Source organism: Apodemus sylvaticus, chromosome 10 (genome assembly GCF_947179515.1).
Source record: "Apodemus sylvaticus chromosome 10, mApoSyl1.1, whole genome shotgun sequence".
NCBI classification, from domain to species: Eukaryota; Metazoa; Chordata; class Mammalia; order Rodentia; family Muridae; genus Apodemus; species Apodemus sylvaticus.
Genome location: NC_067481.1, coordinates 87508760 through 87532227, shown reverse-complemented (window position 1 = coordinate 87532227; position 23468 = coordinate 87508760).

Genomic DNA, 23468 nt, shown 5'->3' with positions numbered 1-23468 from the left:
ACAAAATGGGGATAATAACTCATGCCTTTAAGCCCAGCACTCTGCAATCAGAGCGCTTGAGGCCAGCCTGGTCTACATAGCAATTCTACATGATAAGAATCTGACATAATAATTTTATCTAATTGGGGCTGGAAAGTCAGCTCACACCTTAATAGTGTGTGCGGTTCTTGCTCCCCTACAGAGGACCCCGTTTGAATATTGTCAAAGACACACACACACACACACACACACACACACACGTACACACACAATTAAATATATAAAATGTCTTTTATTAAATAAAATATCAGAAATAATTATCATAAAACTTTTAAACAGTGCTTAAAGGAATATATACACATATATATGTATATATGTATATATGTGTGTATACATATACCTCATATTTCTATTCAGACCTGTTATGCATTACAGAGCTTGAGAATCATTTCTGCTCCCTCAAAATCTAAATATTGATTTCTTGAGAAGATGCAGATCTGCAGATGTACATCTGGTAAAGTTTTTAAACTTTAAGATTTTCATGGCAGTTTATCAAATTGCAGCAAGAAAGAAGTCAAGAAATTTATAAACATAGCCTGGGCAAATGCTGCAAATCCAACACCTCATCATTTTTTTTCCTATTAATTATTCTAGACTTTTTTTTTTTGAGTGTGAAGAGGTAGAGATGAAAATGCAGAAAGGCCATCCAGAGACTGCCTCCTTTGGAACGGCGTCTTAGGAAGAGCCAGTAACTGCCATCCTGATTGACTGAGAGCAACAGAAAATCCCTGAGGCCTTCTGGTTCAGTTGGGATTGTAATGATAGACTAGCAATATAAAAACCTGCCAGAACACTAGCTTCAGCTGTATGACAATGCCCTCCCCAAGAAGATAAGATGCTGTGTGGATGAATATAGATTGGAAATGTGGATCCTGTCAGCAGCAGTGATTTCACTCAGTAAGCCTATACACTAGGAGGATGCTGTGTCTGCTCAGGGTGAGGACTCCAGCAATGTGTGAAAAATTCCTTTTCGCAGCTGGAAACACTCATGTGTCTAGATGGAGGAGTGGGAAGTTGGAGGGGAGGTGGCGGTCAATCATCACGTTGCAGCCCAGAGAAACAGAAATTTATAAGCTTGTCCTTATTAGAGAAGAAAGGGTTTGTCTTGGCCTAATCCTAAGGCATGAGGAAGGCTTCACACAATGCTCAAAAATCAACCCTCTGCCTAGGATTCTGGGAGCCCTCTCCGACTGTACCCTGATGCCATAGCAATCAATTTTCCTCTCCTCCACAGAGATCACTTGGTTGTCATCATTTTCATTATTTCCAAGACCGAATCTCTCCTTTTGACATTCGTGAGGAGAAAATTTTACTCTCTTAAAGTGCAGAGTGGATGAAATCCTTCCTTTTAAACTCTTCTCCAAATCAGAGACTTGAAAGTAAAACAGAAATTTCTATACAATATGGCGACAGTGATGAAAAACTCTGACTTTGGAACTAGAGAATGGTGACTAGTTACATCCTAGCTAAGAGGTCTTACATCTCCACAATCCTCTAGACATCACATAGACTTAATGATATAAATAGTATAAAAATAGAAACATGGACCCTCTCTGTAAATATTAAATGATTGCACTATTATTACCATGAACACAATGACACAATGGGGACATCACAACCACCTTCCAGTAGTATGCATAGATCTTTTGTTCAATGTACTTTGTATAGTATCAAGCTGAAGGATGTCAATTGTTAAGCTTTTTTTTTTAAGAGAATGAGCCAGACATAGTGTAAAAGTTCATCTGAAAATTTCTCAGCAAAATGGGAATGCATACATTTGGACCTTCACCCTAGAGAAAAGGTGGGGGAAAGTCCTTTCCGTGACATGACTGTGAAGATGTTCTGACATTTGGAATGAGAATGAAATATTTTTCACTAAAAATTAAACTGTCATTGGACTCTGTACCTGTGGGACATGTGTAATTCAGTTCTAGCAATTCAATGGTAATTGTTAGTCCTTCTACAATATAAATGAAATCTTTTGCATTTTATCTTGCCAGTGGAATGGATGGCTTCTTTTCTTACTGAATAACAGAATACTAATATTGCATGGGCTGTCAATCTTGGTTGATATGTATTTGTTGATAGTGTATGAATATTATGGCATTCTGACATTAACTAAATTGTATCTACATTATCTATACAGTTTGTAATTCTTCTTCATTTACTTCCTGATTTTATAACAGTAAAGTGGCTGAATATTGAACTTTGGTTGTATTTAAGTCCCAGTGGTTCTCAATCTGTGGTCTGTGACCTCTTTGTCAACCATCCATCTTAAAAAGTATTTACATTATGATGCATAGAAGTAGAAAATTGGAGTTATGAAGCAATGATAAAAATAATTGTAGGGTTGGGATTACCACAGCATGAGAAACTATATTAAAGGAAGGTTGAGAACAACTGGTCAAGGGTAAGTGATTCTAAATAATCATATTTCTGTTAGAGATTTAAGGAAGACTATTGTCATTTAGTCACATTTTCTTATTACAATATTTTTTTACTGATTATAGATGATTTTTCTCATACCCTATGTTGGGATTATAGTTTTCCCTCCCCATACTACTCCCAGTTCCTCTTTAACTCCTCTACTGTTGTGATCTACTTCCCGTGCCTCTCAGTAGAAAACAACAGGCTTGTTTCTAAGAGATAACAACCAAACATGACAAAATACACATTTTGGTTTCATTTTCCTTTGTTTTCTATATAAAATCTTTCTGAAACCCCTAAACTTTAGACAATTAAGAATTAAATACTTTAGTATTGTTTTATATAAAATATGCTTAACAAAAAAGTAAGCAATTCATTTTAGAGAAAAAAGATTTTAGTTTGTTTTTTCCTATTAATTAGGTGTGCAAGTTCAGAAAAAGAAGGATGACATGCTCTTTTTGAACATACTGATTCATTCATTCATTGATTTTATTATAGGAAAGAGTCTCACCATGTATCACTGGTTGGCCCAGAATTTTCTATATAGAATAAACTTGCTTTGTTTTCACAGTAGTCATCCTGCTTTCATTTTTGAGTGATACTGTTGAGCGTTTTCCTCAGTGCATGCATCCAAGATGCACTGTCTTTTATATAGTTATATTGCTTATCTTTGGATTTTACAAACACTAAAACATAACTCTGACCAACAAGATAATGTTATGAACTACTAAATCCACAGAAAGTATCTTGGGGCATGGCTGGGTGAAGTACAGATCTAAATTATAAGAATGCTTCTTAAACTGCAATGTGTTTATAAAGGAATCACCCAGAGATCTTATGAAAGTATATATTTGAGGTCTTGTGTCTGGGAAGGAGGTTCTTCAATTGTAAGATCTCATAGATGTTGATGATGGTTGATGAGAAGCAAGAACTTAGACCACTCAGGGCAAGAGTGCATGATCTTGAGGATGACTATGGACACACCAAAATATATGGCCAAAGAGAACAATGAATAGGACAAAATTCTACAAATTACAGAGAATAACAAGAACTCAAATAAGAAATATAGCCATTCCTGGAAGAAATGGAATTTTCAATAGATTATGGGCTGCTCAAACAGAGCCAAATGGTGCTAAAAATCAAAGCATGGAAAAAGAAATGAAGCCCCTATATAGTAAGTGACTAAAAGAATGGAACCAGTTTCCTGGTAGTCTTTTCTCAAATAAATGTATTGTGACTATTTTCTCATGCCATTTCTCAAATACTGTTGAGTACATGTCTTCAATTTTATGAAAACCAATGCTTAATATTTTTGATATTGGCAGAGTATTCTCTGCCCCACCTAAGAAATTCCAGCGTTCCTGCTTATCCTATGATTACAAAGTAATATTTTTTACTTTTTACTAATGTCATAGTTTACATATCTTTTCTTTTTAGTATATTATCTATTTAGCATTTATGAATTTGTATTAAGTAGTAGTTTCATATCACTTAATGAGAATAATTTTTAAAACTCCATGAAAATGCAAAAATATTTGAATAACTCACAATAAAAAAGTAAAGTCAAGCAAGGTGATCATCAGCCTCATTCATGGAATATAAAAACTAAAAACACAATAGGTCACTATTGGTGTCATCTGTGTTTAGATCTTGTAATATCAAAGCAGAAATATTACAAGCCCCAAAAATAGGCAAGGAGGTACATACAACTGTGGAAAGCTAACAGCAAAAGAATAAGTCTTCCTCAGGAAGAAGAGCTCCCAAATTGATTTTTCAATGTCGACTGGTCATCCCTGAACAAACATATGTATATGTATATACACTGATATACATATATTTATGTATATTTCAAACTGGTTAGTTTTCAAAAATATGTATATGTATATACGTTGATGATATATTAACATCAACGGACTCAAGTTTATATATATAAACTTGTTAAGTTCCAAAATTACTTTATATGGACTTAACAGGTTGTTTATATATTTAGACACATGGCCTTTTATCTCTATATCTCTATCTATATCTCTATATACCAGGAATTAAAAAATAGAAAGTATAAATTGAAGGAGAGTAGTGGTTTTTGAGTGAGAACTTGGAAATAGTTGAAGTGAGGAAAAAGAAGAGGGAAATTATATAACTATATTTTGATTACAAAAATAATAATTAAAACACAACAGGATAGGGTTACACACTTGCTAGAACTGTTAGAACTAAAGTGGTTGAAGGTATCCAGTGTTAGCAAGAATATTCAGTAGGTAGAATATCTATACTCTATGTTTGGAATACAGAGAAGTTGGGTAAGATGCTTCTCACAGAGTTGAACACATATCACCCTATTTAGAATTTCCATTTCTAGGTATTTATACAGGAGAAACTGAAGCATCTTCACCAAGGAAACCAGGATTTCTCATAGCAATTTTACTAGCATTCATCCCAAACTGTAAATAACACAAGCACCCTTAAAGAAGGCAATGGACTCATACATTCAAGTACTTTGATTAAATGGGGCACACTCAGCAGTGAAAAGAAACTGACTCCTACTATGGATAACAACTTGGATGAAAGTAAAAACCATTACATTGAGTGAAGCACATAAGATGGAGAAGAATCCACATGTGTGATTTCATTTACTTGGCTTGTACAAGCAGACCTTTCACCATACACCTAGACAGTCCTGGCTGAAGCAACGTTGCTCTTTACATTAGAGACTCAGCATTGCTCACACATATATTGCTGCTTAGGTACCACATACTAACCAATTGCACCACAGGAAGACACTAATTCTTTTTCTTAGAGGATGAATTGGAATGTACTGTAATTATATACATATAGTATTATCTATGTAATTAAGTGTTCTATAGTGTATTCATAGTTTCTACATTCCATAAACTATACATTTCTTTAGTATGCATATGATGTGGGAATTTCTAGTTTCTTTGGAGAGTTACTCATGTCAAATGATGTTTGCTGGGGCACATATGTGGAAAGGATGATCTGCTAAAGCAGACACAGGTGAAAAGATGTTTTGACATAGCAGACATGTAAAAAGACACTTGATGAAGCAGTGTAAATATGACCCCACAGACAGTGGGAGGAGAGCACTAAGCTTTGGTTTGTTCCATGTCGTTATTCTTCAATAAGAAGATTCATGTATTGATTCACCTTGCATAGCATTGTTGAGCTAAACTTGTATTAATGCTGACATTGAGAGGAACTTATCCAAGAGTACTCATGAGGTTCCTAGAGCAAGTTGCCACAGTATTGAACTGCTGCCAAAGAAGATCGAGCTCAGTCTCAAAGAACTATTGATGAACAGGTTTACCTCCCCCATATCCTAATATCTTTTCTCTTCTACTACCTGTTTGGTGGTGAGCTAGAGGAGAGATTGAACCTTTATTAAATGTAGAATGCCAAAAATGTACACCTATATACATTGGTTCCTTCTAAACTTTGAGAATGGTATAAGACAAAAAATAATGAATTATTAATTACAGTCAAAGTGATATTTCAATAGAGTGATGGATCAGATTCTTATATTGCAGTGAAGAAAATGCAAAGACTCCATAATGTTGGCATCCACAATAGTGTCTGGGTTTTGTAACTGTATATAGTATGGATCACTAGGAGAGTTGTTCCCTCAGTCTCTCCTCCTGTGGGTATTTTGCTCCTCCTTCTAAGAAGGATCATACTTTGTTCTTCCTTCTTCTTGGGCTTTATTTGGTCTGTGAATTGTATCTTGGCTATTCCAAGCTTCTGGGCTAATATCCACTTCTTTTAGTGCATACCACATGTGTTCTTTTGTGACTAGGTTACCTCACTCAGGATGATATTTTCTAATTCCATCCATTTGCTTAAGAATTTCATGAATTCATAATATGTAATAGCTGAATAGTATTCCATTGTGTAAATATACCACATTTTCTGTATACGTTCCTCTGCTAAGGGACATCTTGTAAATAAGACTGCTATGAACATAGTGGACCATAGGCCTTATCACATGCTGGAGAATCTTCTGGGTATATGCCCAGGAGTGGTATAGCAGGGTCCTCCAGTAGTAGTATGACCAACTTTCTGAGGAACCACCAACGTGATTTCCAGAGTGGTTGTACCAGTTTGCAATCCCACCAGCAGTGGAGGAGTGTTCCTCTTTCTCTACATTCTCACCAGCACCTACTGTCACCTGAGTTTTTGATCCTTGACATTCTGACCTGTGTGAGGTAGAAACTCAGGGTTGTTTTGATTTGCATTTCCCTGATGACTAAGGATGTTGAACATTTCTTTAGGTGCTTCTCAGACATTCGATATCCTCAGGTGTGAATTCTTTGTTTAGCTCTTTACCCCATTTTTTAATAGAGTTATTTTGTTATCTGGAGTCTAACTTCTTGAGTTCTTTGTATATGTTGGATATTAGCGCTCTGTCAGATGTAGGGTTGGTAAAGATCTTTCCCAAATTCTTTGGTTGCCGTTTTGTCCTAGGGATCCATCTCATATCCAGTTACAAATCCCAGACACTACCGTGGATACTAACAAGTGCTTGCTGGCAGCAGCCTTATATAGCTGTCACCTGGGAAGTACATGACAAATACAGAGTAGGACACTCACAGCCAGCCATTGAACAGAGCACAGGGTCCCTAATGGAAGAGCTAGAGAAAGGATCCAAGGAACTGAAGTAGTTTGCAGCACCATAGGAAGAATAACAATTTGAACCACTCAGTACCCCCAGAGCTCCCGGGGAACTAAAACACCAACCTAAGAGTACACAAGGAGGGACACATGGCTCCAGGTGCACATACAGCAGAGGATGGCTTTGTTGGACATCAAAGGGAGGAGAGGCCCTTGGCCCTGAGAAGGCTAGATGTCCCAGTATAGGGGAATGCCAGGATAAGGAAGCTGGAGTGGGTGGATTGGTGAGCAGAGGGAGTAGGGATGGGTTAGGGGATTTTCAGGGGTGGGTGTGGGGGAACAGGAAAGGGGATAGCATTTGAAATGTAAATAAAGAATATATCTAATAATAAAAAAAGACTCCATAATGATTTGAAATAAAATAAAAAGATGGTAGTCTTCTTATTGGTGCTGTTTAATTCAGGATTCAACCAGATTTTCAATATAATAAAAAAATTATGAGAGAACTCGGCCTCCCACCAGTCAGGAGAGGTGCATCCATCTTGGTTCCGGACTCCGGGGATTGGACAGACTGAGGTACACAAACATAATCCAAGGCCAACACCGCGGTGGTCTGAGCCCGACGGGCGTTGGCCTGCACCCAGGCCCTGGGCGGGTCGGGGGGCCATCGGGGTGCCAACCCAGCCAGGGTTTTTTTTGCCCAGGCCTGCATGCGCACCGCCGCCATTTTGCCTGCAGGACGACAGAGAGCTCTGGAGGGCAGACCTGTAACAGGCATAGCCTGGGGCTAACAAAGCGAGGGTCTAGGCCCCAAAAGGCACAGGACTGACCCCAAGGACTGGGCGGCTTGGTGGGCCATCTGTGAGTCAACCAGCCCAGGGGATTGTTAGCACAGCAGACTCTCCCGGCGCTTTCAGGGAGCACGGGTGCGCACGCCCGCCATCCTAGTCACCTGGCAGACCCAATTAACAGTCATAGCCCTAGGGGAACTTTGCTCGGACCTTGGCCTCCCAGGCTTTTGCCTGGACTCAGGGACTGGGCGGCCAGGCTAACCTTGTATGCGACAGCCCGGTTGGCGGATCGGCTGCCCAGCGGAGTGAGCGGAACACAGGGGAGATCACAGCAGCATACACCATCGGCACTCCCTGGGGGTGCACACAGGCTCCATCTGGTCCTCAGACACAATCTGGGGCAAGGCCTCAGGTGGAAGCCCTCAGCCCTACTCCCTCCGCTTCCGGATCCAGATCAGCCTGGGTGGCAGCACCATATCTCCAAGTCCTGCAAGTGGCAAGCTGGGCTTCCGGGAAGATAGCTGGGAGAAGTCAGTGTGCTCCAGTGAATCCAGCGGGCCCCAGCAGGAGCTTTCGGGTGCCTGCTTTGGGATCTGAACAGCCTGGGCAGCAGCACCCTGTCTACAAGCAGTGCAGGAGGTAAGCTGTGCACCAGAGGCCAACTGGGAAGGGGCAGCTTACACTGGTGAGTCCAGCACTGACAAGACAAACTAACACCAGTGAGAACTAGATGGCAAAAGGCAAACGCAGGAATGTCACTAACAGAAATCAAGGCAATATGGCAACATCTGAACCCAATTCTCCTCTACCAACATGTCCTGGATACCCCATCACACCAGTAAAACAAGATTTGGATTTAAAATCACTGGTCATGATGCTGGTACAGGAACACATGAAGGACATACTTAAAGAAATTCAGGAGAAAATGGATCAAAAGTTAGAAGCCCTTGCAAGGGAAACACAAAAATCATTGAAAGAAATCCAGGAGAATACAAAAGCCAACAAGGAGGAAATGCAAAAAACACTTAAAGAAATACAGGAGAACTTTGCTCAACAGGCTGAGGTCATGAAAGACAAAACACAAAAATCTCTTAAAGAAATACAGGAGAACTTTGGTCAACAGGCTGAGGTCATGAAAACGGAAACACAAAAATCTCTTAAAGAATTCCAGGAAAACACAAACATGCAAGTGAAGGAGCTAAGCAAAACCATCCAGGATCTAAAATCAGAAGTAGAAACAACTAAGAAAACTCAAAGGGAGACAACTTTGGAGATAGAAAGCCTTGGGAAGAAATCGGGGGACAGAGATGCAAATATCAACAACAGAATACAAGAGATAGAAGAAAGAATCTCAGATGCTGAAGATTCCATAGAAACCATGGACTCAACAGTTAAAGAAAATGCAAAATGCAAAAAGGTTGTAACCCAAAATATCCAGGAAATCCAGGACACAATGGGAAGAGCAAACCTAAGGATTATAGGCATAGATGAGAGTGAAGATTTACAACTTAAAGGGCCAGCAAATATCTTCAATAAAATTATGGAAGAAAACTTCCCTAACCTAAAGAGAGAGATGCCCATGAATATACAAGAAGCCTACAGAACTCCAAACAGACTGGACCAGAACAGAAATACTTCCCGTCACATAATAATCAAAACACCAAATGTTCTAAACAAAGAAAGAATACTAAAGGCAGTAAGAGAAAAAGGCCAAGTAACATATAAAGGAAGACCTATCAGAATCACAGCAGACTTTTCACCTGAGACTATGAAGGCTAGAAGGTCCTGGGCAGATCTCATGCAGACTCTAAGAGAACACAAATGCCAACCAAAACTACTATATCCAGCAAAACTCTCAATCACCATAGATGGAGAAACTAAGATATTTCATGACAAAACCAAGTTTACCCAATATCTATCCACAAACCCGGCCCTAAAAAGGATAATAGGAGGACAACACCAATACAAGGAGGGAAACTTCACCCTGGAAAAAGCAAGATAGTAACCTTTCATCAAACCCAAAAGAAGATAAGCATTCAAATTTAAAAAATAACGTCAAAAATGATAGGAAGTAACAATCACTATTCCTTAATATCTCTTAACATCAATGGACTTAATGCCCCAATAAAAAGACACAGACTAACTGACTGGATACGTAAACAGGACCCTACATTTTGCTGCTTACAGGAAACACACCTCAGGGTCAAAGACAAACACTACCTTAGAGTAAAAGGCTGGAAGACAATTTTACAAGCAAATGGTCTCAGGAAACAAGCTGGAGTAGCCATTTTAATATCAGATAAAATTGACTTTCAACCCAAAGTCATCAAAAGGGACCCTGAGGGACACTTCTTGCTGGTCAAAGGAAAAATACAAAAAGAAGAACTGTCAATCCTGAACATCTATGCCCCAAATGCAAGGGCACCCTCTTTCGTAAAAGAAACTTTATTAAAACTAAAAGCACACATTGCACCTAACACAATAATTGTGGGTGACTTCAACACTGCACTTTCCTCAATGGACCGATCAGGAAAACAGAAACTAAACAGGGACACAATGAAACTAATTGAAGCTTTGGACCAATTAGATTTAACAGATATATATAGAACATTCTATCCTAAGACAAAAGAATATACCTTTTTCTCAGCACCTCATGGTACCCTCTCCAAAATCGACCATATAATTGGTCACAAGACAGACCTCAACAAATATAAGAAGATAGAACTAATCCCATGCCTCCTATCTGATCACTATGGAGTAAAAGTGGTCTTCAATAGCAGCAGAAACAACAGAAAACCCACATACACGTGGAAACTGAACAATACTCTACTCAATGATACCTTGGTCAAGGAAGAAATAAAGAAAGAAATTAAAGACTTTTTAGAACATAATGAAAATGAAAACACAACATACCCAAATCTATGGGACACAATGAAAGCAGTGCTAAGAGGAAAACTCATAGCCCTGAGTGCCTCCAAAAAGAAAATGGAGAGAGCATACATTACCAGCTTAATGACACACCTGAAAGCCCTAGAACAAAAAGAAGCTATTTCGCCCAGGAGGAGTAGAAGACAGGAAATCATCAAACTCAGGGCCGAAATCAATCAAGTAGAAACAAAGAAAACCATACAAAAAATCAACAAAACCAGGAGCTGGTTCTTTGAGAAAATCAACAAGATAGATAAACCCTTAGCCAGACTGACAAAAGGGCACAGAGAAAGTATCCAAATTAACAAACTTAGAAATGAAAAGGGAGATATAACAACGGAAACTGAGGAAATCCAAAAAATCATCAGATCCTACTACAAGAGCCTGTACTCAACACAACTGGAGAATCTGGAGGAAATGGACAATTTCCTTGACAGATACCAAATACCAAAATTAAATCAGGACCAACTAGACCATCTAAACAGTCCCATAATGCCTAAAGAAATAGAAGGAGTCATAGAAAGTCTTCCAACCAAAAAAAGCACAGGACCAGATGGCTTCAGTGCAGAATTCTACCAGACCTTCAAAGAAGAGTTAACACCAATACTCTTCAAACTATTCCACAAAATAGAAACAGAAGGAACACTACCCAATTCCTTCTATGAATCCACAATTACGCTGATACCAAAGCCACAAAAAGATCCAACAAAGAAAGAGAACTTCAGACCAATTTCCCTTATGAACATAGATGCAAAAATACTCAATAAAATTCTTGCCAACCGAATCCAAGAACACATCAAAACGATCATCCACCACGATCAAGTAGGCTTTATCCCGGGAATGCAGGGTTGGTTCAAATTATGGAAATCGATCAAAGCAATCCACTACATAAACAAACTCAAAGAAAAAAACCACATGGTCATTTCATTGGATGCTGAAAAAGCATTTGACAAAATTCAGCATCCCTTCATGCTTAAAGTCTTGGAGAGAACAGGAATTCAAGGCCCATACCTAAACATAGTAAAAGCAATATCCAGCAAACCGGTAGCCAGAATCAAACTAAATGGGGAGAAACTAGAAGCAATCCCACTGAAATCAGGGACTAGACAGGGCTGCCCCCTTTCTCCTTATCTTTTCAATATTGTACTTGAGGTACTAGCTCGGGCAATTCGACAACATAAGGAGGTCAAAGGGATACAAATTCGAAAGGAAGAAGTCAAACTATCATTATTTGCAGACGACATGATCGTCTACCTAAGTGACCCAAAGAACTCCACTAGAGAGCTCCTACAGCTGATAAACAACTTCAGCAAAGTGGCAGGTTATAAAATCAACTCCTGCAAATCAGTGGCCTTCCTATACTCAAAGGATAAGCAGGCTGAGAAAGAAATTAGGGAAATGACCCCCTTCACAATAGCCACAAACAGTATAAAGTATCTTGGGGTGACTCTTACCAAACATGTGAAAGATCTGTATGACAAGAACTTCAAGACTCTGAAGAAGGAAATGGAAGAAGACCTCAAAAAATGGGAAAACCTCCCATGCTCATGGATCGGTAGAATCAATATAGTTAAAATGGCCATTTTGCCTAAAGCACTATACAGATTCAATGCAATACCCATCAAAATCCCAACTCAATTCTTCACAGAGTTAGAAAGAGCAATTATCAAATTCATCTGGAACAACAAAAAACCCAGGATAGCTAAAACTATTCTCAGCAACAAAAGAAAATCTGGGGGAATCAGTATCCCTGACCTCAAGCAATACTACAGAGCAATAGTGTTAAAAACTGCATGGTATTGGTACAGTGACAGGCAGGAGGATCAATGGAACAGGATTGAAGATCCAGAAATGAACCCACACACCTATGGCCACTTGATCCTCGACAAAGAGGCTGAAAACATCCAATGGAAAAAAGATAGCCTTTTCAACAAATGGTGCTGGTTCAACTGGAGGTCAGCATGCAGAAGAATGCGAATTGATCCATCCTTGTTTCCTTGTACTAAGCTCAAATCCAAATGGATCAAGGACCTCCACATAAAGCCAGACACTCTGAAGCTAATAGAAAAGAAACTGGGGAAGACCCTTGAGGACATCGGTACAGGGAGAAATTTTCTGAACAGAACACCAATAGCGTATGCTCTAAGAGCAAGAATTGACAAATGGGACCTCATAAGGTTACAGAGTTTCTGTAAGGCAAAGGATACCATCAAGAGGACAGATCGGCAACCAACAAATTGGGAAAAGATCTTCACCAACCCTACATCAGATAGAGGGCTAATATCCAATATATATAAAGAACTCAAGAAGTTGGACTCCAGAAAACCGAACAACCCTATTAAAAATGGGGTACAGTGTTAAACAAAGAATTCTCACCTGAAGAACTTCGGATGGCAGAGAAGCATCTTAAAAAATGCTCAACTTCATTAGTCTTTAGGGAAATGCAAATCAAAACAACCCTAAGATTTCATCTTACACCAGTCAGAATGGCTAAGATTAAAAATTCAGGAAACAGCAGGTGTTGGAGAGGGTGTGGAGAGAGAGGAACACTCCTCCACTGCTGGTGGGGTTGCAAATTGGTACAACCACTCTGGAAATCAGTCTGGCGGTTCCTCCGAAAACTGGGCACCTCACTTCCAGAAGATCCTGCTATACCACTCCTGGGCATATATCCAGAGGATTCCCCACCATGTAATAAGGATACATGCTCTACTATGTTCATAGCAGCCTTATTTATAATTGCCAGATGCTGGAAAGAACCCAGGTATCCCTCAACAGAAGAGTGGATGCAAAAAATGTGGTATATCTACACAATGGAGTACTATTCAGCCATTAGAAACAATGAATTCTTGAAATTCTTAGGCAAATGGATGGAGCTAGAGAACATTATACTAAGTGAGGTAACCCAGACTCAAAAGGTGAATCATGGTATGCACTCACTCATAAGTGGTTATTAACCTAGAAAACTGGAATACCCAAAACATAATCCACACATCAAATGAGATACAAGAAGAAAGGAGGAGTGGCCCCTGGTTCTGGAAAGACTCAGTGAAACAGTATTCGGCAAAACCAGAACGGGGAAGTGGGAAGGGGTGGGAGGGAGGACAGGGGAAGAGAAGGGGGCTTACGGGACTATCGGGGAGTGGGGGGGCTAGAAAAGGGGAAATCATTTGAAATGTAAATAAATTATATCGAATAAAAAAAAATAAAAAAATAAAAAAAATGAAAAAAATATGAAAAGATAAAATAGCATTAGTTAGATGAAGAATGACCTAAAAATGAACTGCAATGCTCTTTAATACAAAAATTCATGGCCACCATCTACATGCTTGTTGGGTTGGTTTTCTGCATGACAGGTTTTTGGTTTTGGCCTATAATTGATAGGATTCTGTCTAAGCTCCGCCCCACAATTACCTGGCAATAGCCAGGTATGCCCCTTCCCATAGTTGCCTGACAACAGCCAGGTAAACCTGGCCCACTATAAAAGGGGCTGCTTGCCTCTCTCTCTCTCTCTCTCTCTCTCTCTCTCTCTCTCTCTCTCTCTCTCTCTCACTGCCTCCCTCTGTCCCTACTACCCCATTAACTCCCATCCTCAGCCCTGAATAAACTCTATTCTATACCATGTTTGTGTGTGTCTGGTCCCTCAGGGGGAAAGGGTACCTGGGCATGGGCCCGCTGGGGCACCCCCTCCCCCACAATGCCTTATACCATTCTCTAAAGCTCTCTCTCTCTCTCTTTTTTTGTTTTTTGTTTTTTGTTTTTTGTTTTTTTTTTGTTTTTTGTTTTCTGTTTTGTTTTTGGTTCTGTTTTTTTTATTATTTTTATTTTCTATATTCTTTGTTTACATTCCAAATTATTTACCCTTTCCCACATTCCCCCTTCCCTATATGTCCCATAAACGTTCTTCTCTCCATCCACTCTCCAATCACCTCCTTCCTTTTTTTCTCTGTCCTTATATTCCCCTCCAATGCTAGATCAATCCTTTCCAGGATCAGGACCTTCTCCATACTTCTTCATGGGAGTCATTTGTTATGCGATTTGTGCCTTGGGTATTCAGGGCTTCTGGGCTAATTAATATCCACTTATCAGAGATTGCATTCCATGTGTATTCTTTTGTGACTGGGTTACTTCACTTAGGATGATATTTTCCATATCAAATCATTTGCCTAAAAATTTTGTGAATTCATTGTTTCTAATTGCTGAGTAGTATTCCATTGTGTAAATTACCACATTTTCTGTATCCATTCCTCTTTTGAGGGGCATCTGGGTTCTTTCCAGCTTCTGGCTATTATAAATAAGGTTGCAATGAACATAATGGAACATGTGTCTTTTATTGCATGCTGGGGAATCCTTTGGGTATATGCCCAGGAGAGGTATAGCAGGGTCCTCCGGAAATGTCATGTCCAGTTTTCTGAGAAACCGCCAGACTGATTTCCAGTGGTTGTAGCATCTTACAGCCCCACCAGCAGTGGAGGAATTTTCCTCTTTCTCTACATCCTTGCCAACACCTGCTGTCTCCTGAGTTTTTGATCTTAGCCATTCTGACTGGTGTAAGGTGAAATCTTATGGTTGTTTTGATTTGCATTTCCCTAATGACTAATGATGTTGAGCACTTCTTAAGGTGCCTCTCGGCCATCTGAATTTCTTCAGGTGAAAATTCTTTGTTTGGATCTGTACCCCATTTTTTTAAGTTTATTGATATATTTATTTACATACAAATGGTTTCCCCTTTTCTGGACCCCCACTCCCCGAAAGTCCCATCAGTCCCCTTCCCTCCCCCTGTTTTCCCACCCAACCCTTCCCACTTCCCTGTTCTGATTTTGTTCTATACTGCTTCACTGAGTCTTTCCAGAACAAGGCTATGCCCCATTTTTAATAGGGTTATTTGGTTCCCTGGGGTCTAACTTCTTGAGTTCTTTTCTATCAGACCTTCATAGAAGACCTAACACCAATACTCTTCAAACTATTCCACAAAATAGAAACAGAAGGAACTCTACCCAACTCATTCTATGAAGCCACAATTACGCTGATACCAAAACCACACAAAGATCCAACAAAGAAAGAAAACTTCAGGCCAATTTCTCTTATGAATATTGATGCAAAAATACTTAATAAAATTCTTGCCAACTGAATCCAAGAACATATCAAAATGATCATCCACCATGATCAAGTAGGCTTCATCCCAGGGATGCAGGGATGGTTCAATATAAGGAAATCCATCAATGCTGTCCACTACATAAACAAACTCAAAGAAAAAAAAACATATGATCATCTCATTAGATGGAGAAAAAGCATTTGACAAAATTCAGCATACTTTCATGCTAAAAGTCTTGGAAAGAACAGGAATTCAAGGACCATACCTAAACATCTTTAAAGCAATATACAGCAAACCGGTAGCCAACATCAAACTAAATGGAGAGAAACTTGAAGCAATCCCACTAAAATCAGGGACTAGACAAGGCTGTCCTCTCTCTCCATATCTTTTCAACATAGTACTTGAAGTTCTAGCTAGAGCAATTAGACAACATAAGGAGGTCAAGGGGATACAAATTGGAAAGGAAGAAGTCAAATTATCATTATTTGCAGATGACATGATAGTCTACATAAGTGACCCGAAAACCTCCAGCAGAGAACTCCTACAGCTGATAAACAACTTCAGCAAAGTGGCTGGTTATAAAATCAACTCAAGCAAATCAGTTGCCTTCCTATACTCAAAGGATAAACAGGCTGAGAAAGAAGGTAAGGAAATAACACCCTTCACAATAGCCACATACAATATAAAGTATCTTGGTGTGACTCTAACCAAACAAGTGAAAGATCTATATGACAAGAACTTCAGGTCTCTGAAGAAGTAAATCGAAGAAGACCTCAGAAAATGGAAAAATCTGCCATGCTCATGGATTGGCAGGATTAATACAGTTAAAATGGCCATCTTGCCAAAAGCAATCTACAGATTCAATGTAATCCCCATCAAAATCCCAACTCAGTTCTTCACAGAGTTAGAAAAAGCAATTCTCAAGTTCATCTGGAATAACAAAAGACCCAGGAGAGCTAAAACTACTCTCAACAACAAAAGAAATTCTGGGGGAATCAGTATCCCTGACTTCAAGCAGTACTACTGAGCAATAGTGTTAAAAACTGCATGGTATTGGCACAGTGACAGACAAGTGGACCAATGGAATAGAATTGAAGATCCAGAAATGAACCCACACACCTATGGTCACTTGATCTTCGACAAAGGAGGCAAAAAACATCCAGTGGAAAAAAGATAGCCTTTTCAACAAATGGTGCTGTTTCAATTGGAGGTCAGTATGCAGAAGAATGCGAATTGATCCATTCTTTTTTTTTTTAAAGATTTTATTATATATATATATATAGATAGGTAGATATATAGATATAGAGGTATAGATATAGAAATAGATATAGATAGATAGATAGATACTGTAGCTGTCTTCAGACACACCAGAAGAGGGCATCTGATCTCATTATGGATGGCTGTGAGCCACCATGTGGTTTCTGGGATTTGAACTCAGGATCTCTGGAAGAGCAGTCAGTGCGCAGTCGGTGCTCTTAACCACTGAGCCATCTCTCCAGCCCCGAATTGATCCATTCTTATCTCCATGTACTAAACTTCACTCCAAGTGGATCAAGGACCTCCATGTAAAACCAGACACACTGAAATTAATAGAAAAGAAACTGGGGAAGACCCTAGACTTCATGGGCACAGGGGACAAGTTCCTGAACAGATCCCAATAGCTTATTCTCTAAGATCAAGAATTGACAAATGGGACCTCAAAAAATTACAAAGTTTCTGTAAGGCAAAGGACACTGTTAAAAGGACAAAACGGCAACCATCAAATTGGGAAAGGATATTCACCAACCCTACATCTGATAGAGGGCTAATATCCAATATATACAAAGAGCTCTCTCTCTTTTTATGAACTCAACAATAATAACTTTAGTCTCTACTATAGCTATTAAAATTTAATTGAGTGCATATCTGGGTAAAATCATTTTATGAAGTTTATTATCAGCAAGATTTATTGTATTCTCTCTCTGTGTATCTGTATCTGTTTGTCTCTGTCTCTGTGTCTCTCTGTGTCTCTGTCTCTCTGTGTATCTCTGTCTCTCTGTCTCTCTGTCTCTCTGTCTTTCTGTCTCTCTGTCTCTCCCCCCCCCCCCGCCCCCTGCATTGCTTGATTGCTTGGTTGTTGTCTGGGGAAAGCATTCCTCTGTGAATCCATGGTTGTTGTAGAGCTCACTCTTTAGACTTGGCAATCTTTGAACTTCCAGAAGTCAATATCCCTCTGCCTCCCAAGTGCTACTGTTAAAGGCATGTACCCTACTGCCCCGTTCCTCTCCTTCATTTATTTAATGAAACACATGTGAGGTGTTGAGAGGACGTCAGGAAAATATTAATGTTCATGGAATGCAGACATCTTATAGTTAACAAGGGAAGAAGCCACAGAGGTGCCCTTGGCACTCCAAGCTCAAGCGCTGGAGCCAGCAGTGGTCTCTGGTCCTTTGCTGCTGCCTTCACCAGTCCAGCAGCAGAGCTTTCCCACTGCAGTTGCCTTTCACAGTCTCCTATGTGAAACAATAGTTTCCCTAGAGCTTCTGCCTTTAAAATGAAGTGTTACCTAAAATATTCCACCATTAAGCATGCTAAGAAAGCTCCTAGGTTGGTGGCCAATCTCAGGTGCCAAAAAATCAGAAACAAAAATCAGGATGCAAGATTGGCAGAGGATAGAATGGCTCTGCATCACAAGGACAGTTAACTGTTGTTGTGTACGAGATAACCAGTATGAACGTAGTTTAGACTTCATATTTGGCTGCTCGGGTTTGTGACATTTTTGAAATCTGAGTCATGCTGAAGTCAGCAAGAATGAAGCACGTGTAGAAAGCCATTTTCTAATACTATTTGGAAGTACATATTTTAACCTATGGCACGACTCATTTGCTACTTGTATTATTCTTCAAAGACTTGAAAGAGTTTATATGTAGGATGCTCTATTCTTTTCATTAATTTTTCAGAATTGTAGAAGTTGAATATGTGATGCAAATATTTAATCTTTCTTCATTGTAATTCACTAAAAAGTATGGTATGTCTGAGAGAGATGTGCATCTTACAAAGAGATTAAAACATAACATTACACAGCAGAAAAAAAAAGAGGTTGTTATACTAATGAAAATATAGAATGATTTTTCCTAGGGGGTTTCTCTTGAGAGTAGAAAACTTTTGAGAACATTTCATGCAACAGTTTAGAAGAAAATATAATGTTCAGAAGTTCCTTAGTTTCTGTTTCTTGAATTTGTTATGTTCACTATGGTATAAATCATACTACTAATGCCTGCCTAGTAAGTATGCTGTGAGGAATGGGTAAATTGATATAAAAATGTTTGGAATGGTCCCTTCCAGTAATAGATAGCTAGTAAATATTCCCATTATTACTGGGGTGAAATAAGCGATGGTATATTCTAGGAGTGGCTTTATCTAACTGAAATCTCACACACAGGAGTTGAGCATTAATGTACTTTAAGTTATGTTTAAATCTATAAATGCACTGTTCTTGAATCCAAAACACTTTAACAAACAATTCTAGCTAAATTGTATTATTTCTTCTTCTGTAGCCACTGTAGTTCACTTATTAAATGCTTACACCACCATGAAGTACACACTGTATCACACTGTAGCTCTCTGTTTCCCATAGATACTTTTATCTCCATCTCTTCTTCTGAAAGACCTAGAAGATATTTATTCATCTGTTTAAAAACCTACATTCTCATTTCTCACATAATATACCTCTACTAATTATCATTCATTGTCTTTGTCTTTCTCTAACTTCCTTCCTTTCTTCTTCTTCTTCTTCTTCTTCTTCTTCTTCTTCTTCTTCTTCTTCTTCTTCTTCTTCTTCTTCTTCTTCTTCTTCTTCTTCCTCTTCCTCTTCCTCTTCCTCTTCCTCTTCCTCTTCCTCTTCCTCTTCCTCTTCCTCTTCCTCCTCTTCCTCTTCCTCTTTCTCTTTTTCATAATTTTTTTAAGAGCTCTCTAGTTCTCAACCTGGTACATAGATAGCCTGCTCTGAAATCTTTAATTACTGATCACACTATCCTCTTCCTTTTGGTTCTTGTTCTGTTCATCCAAGGCTCATTTGTGTCTTCCGTTAGAGTCCCTACAGACAAAACTGCTTCTCAATTAACATACACCCCCCACACTAATTTATATAAAAAAAAAGCTTCCTATTCTGGAACAAATGCCACTTAGAAAGGCTGTTAATCACTACATGCTTGTTCTGAGCTGCATTGTTCTGGATTGTATCCTGCTGTTGAATTGTATGCTCCACAGGGCAGAGCCTTTGTTTGTCATGCCCTGTCTCTTGTTCTGAGTGGTGAACCCTGATGGCACAGTGGAAAACACAAACAATGGCTCTTTCTACACTTAACCATTTTAATTGTCAAATGGGATGGTAAAAAAGCACAATTCACAGAAGATGTTGAGTACACAGCCTCTAAAATTAGTTCTATAAACCATTTGAGCAACAGAAGCTCACTTTTTTTTTTTTTTTTTTTTTTTTTTTTGCCTCAGTAACTTTAAAATTTTGTCCATTTGCCTTTCTTTTGTTCCCCTGAAACCCTCCTGAAAGTCAGCCATCAGGGGCTCTATGACTTCACATTTCCTTAGCCTATCTGTCTCAAAAGAGAAATATGGGGGGGAAGGGGAGGGGGAGGGAGTGCAACCTCCTTCCCAAATGTATCTGGCAAGCCTGACTACAGGATGCTAAGCCCAGTTTCAGGGAAGCGTCACTGACTTGTCTCTGAAAATTGTATGAGTCTAACAAGCAACATGGAGAGCAATGTTTAACTGTTTCTATACAAAGAAGTGATTAGAAAGCAAACTATGGTGAAGTCATCTCTGATGAAGGAACAGTTTGCATTCTAGGGTACTTGGACAATTCAATGACATTAGCCCCTATGACACATATCACCTGGAAATTGCAGCATCTGTTGAGTGAATGTTAATAGCTAATAGCAGTAGTCCAGGCACATTCATATATATAAATATCAAGGCAGATTCGAGGGATGATTGACTTCCAAATGGATCCACTGCATAGGTCAAAAATAGAAGTTATTATTCAAAGTCAAGTATAGAGATACAGACACCTTAAAAAATAAATTAAAATATTTTAGATATTCTGTACATGATGGAAAATGACAGTCTTGGTTGTCTATAGTTTCATTAAATTCCCAATAAAATATCTATAATAATAATAATAATAATAACAATAATAAGAGTAACATATTCTTAGCTTCTTTTTAGATTTCTTTTTTCAGAAATCCTTTTCAGATTTCTATACATGCATCTACTAATGGTTAATCTGATATATTTCTATTTTTTAAATTTATAGTTGATATTCAGAAGTTAATGAACAGGAGATGAAATGCTTAGACAAATTGGCAAAATTAAGCATTTCTTTTATGAATTTGTTTGGTTATTGCCAGGCACCTATGTGTGGACATAGGAACAGCTGCCCTGACATTGTAAACCCTCATTTGTCAATAGAAAAGGAGGAACCTAGACTGGGTATTCAGGCAAGTACTTTTCTTATCCAAAATTCATTCTGTGGTTCCAATTACTTGCTAAAAAGCAAGGAATACTCGCTCTGTTATTTCTCCTGATATGTATAATGTCAAGAATAATTTCTTCTACATCATCTCAATGCATTAACAATGATATACAATGAGAGTTCTTTTAGAAATCTGGATGATGAGGATGTTGAGAAGAAAGAGCAAGCAAGTGTTTGGTACAAAGACTAAATTAGGTTTTAGAAAGCTTTTAGAAGGCTCTTTAAACAACTATTTCTGAAATGGCCACAAGCCCCTGGAGAGTTAAATAAATTATTCTATGATTCTTTCTTAAGATAATGGAGGCTAATTTGAGGAAGTAAATAGTAATTGGCATATTAAAGAATTCAAACCACCTTTACAAGTATTTTTGGAATTCCCCATGCTGATAGATTTATTTGATTCTAAGTCATTTTCCTCATCTTTAAAAATGCATTTTACATAATCTGGCATTACCTCTTTTACATATGTGGCATTTTGCTTAGCATTAAAGTAGTTTATTTGGAGAAGATCTTTTATAGACTATTCTGGGGAACAGCCTGCTACCCTCTTTATGTAGCAGCAAAAGATGAAGGGATGCTTGCTTAAATGTGGCTTCTTTTAACAGCTTGTGGAGCTGCAGAGTCGAACAAGAGAGTAAACACTGTTCAAATCGTGAATAGTGCCAAATCTAAGGAAGCAAATGCCCCCAAATTCTCCAAAAGTAGTATGCAATTGACAGTGTGTACATACTCTAGTATTTACATTCTTGCTTTACTGTGACTTTCAGGTTTCATGCACCAGCTACCTTTATGCTTTCCCGGCACCTTTTCTACCGAAAGCCTCTGCAGGGAAAACAACAGGTATTTCCAGACGAAAGGAAAAAAAGAAAATAAAAAAATCCATTATCACAGAAGCATTAAAGACCCGGCTTGGTCTTAATAACCCTTAGGTTTTCTTCGAATGGTCTGACTTTTCTGGGCCCTGTGCAAAAGACACACATGCACATGCACACACCCATGCACACATGCATGTATGTGCACACACAAACACATGCACCGAAACACATGTACAACTGCAGGCCTGCTCAAACACCATGTGTGCAAGTATACAACCCATACACAGAGTGTCTGAACAAAACACTCATGTTTATCACAACTCAATAACATTCTACACCTGATGATACATACACCAATAAAAGAACAGAGTTGACAAACTCTGTGGCTCCATAATAGCTTATAAACCTGGGAGATTATGATTAAGCCAGGTACTTTAAGCATAAGCACTGTGCTCTTTGTAAAACACTAGCTCCTCCATCCTTGTGTATGAGCAGAGTTCAAATATAGAGCTGAGACATCTTCGAAGCCCTTGGTATTCTCTTTTGAATAGTGTGTACGAGACTATGGAAAACAGCTCAGAAATTCTGTCTGCCTGATATGAATTTTAGTATGCAATGCTCTGGTTTCCTTGGGGTCCTAAGGTTTTATATGGATAAGAGATTTTTCCCATGCCTTTAAAAAGGTGCTGTTCTGAGATGTTTGTTCTTCTCAACAGGATGTGCATGTGATTCCTTCATGGAGAATAACCGTGCATGACAGTTGGTGAATTTTTAGCTGCTTGAATTGGTTTTCTTACAGTTAATTCAGTTCAAGGCATTAGTTGAAAGTGGCTGGGCATGACAAGACTATTTTTCTTTCTTTCTCTCTTTTCTCTCTTTCTTCCTTCCTTTCTTTCTCTCTTTCTTTCTCTCTTTTCTTTCTTTCTTTCTTTCTCTCTTTCTTCCTTTCTTTCTCTCTTTTCTTTCTTTCTTTCTCTCTTTCCTTCCTTCCTTCCTTCCTTCCTTCCTTTCTTTCTTTCTTTCTTTCTTTCTTTCTTTCTTTCTTTCTTTCTTTCTTTCTTTCTTTCTTTCTTTCTTTCTTTCTTTCTTTCTTTCTTTCTCTTTCTTTCTCTCTCTCTTTCTTTCTTTCTTTCTTTCTTTCTCTTTCTTTCTCTCCTTCTTTCTCTCTTTCTTTTTTCTTTCTCTCTTTCTTTCTCTCTTTCTTTCTTTCTGTCTTTCTT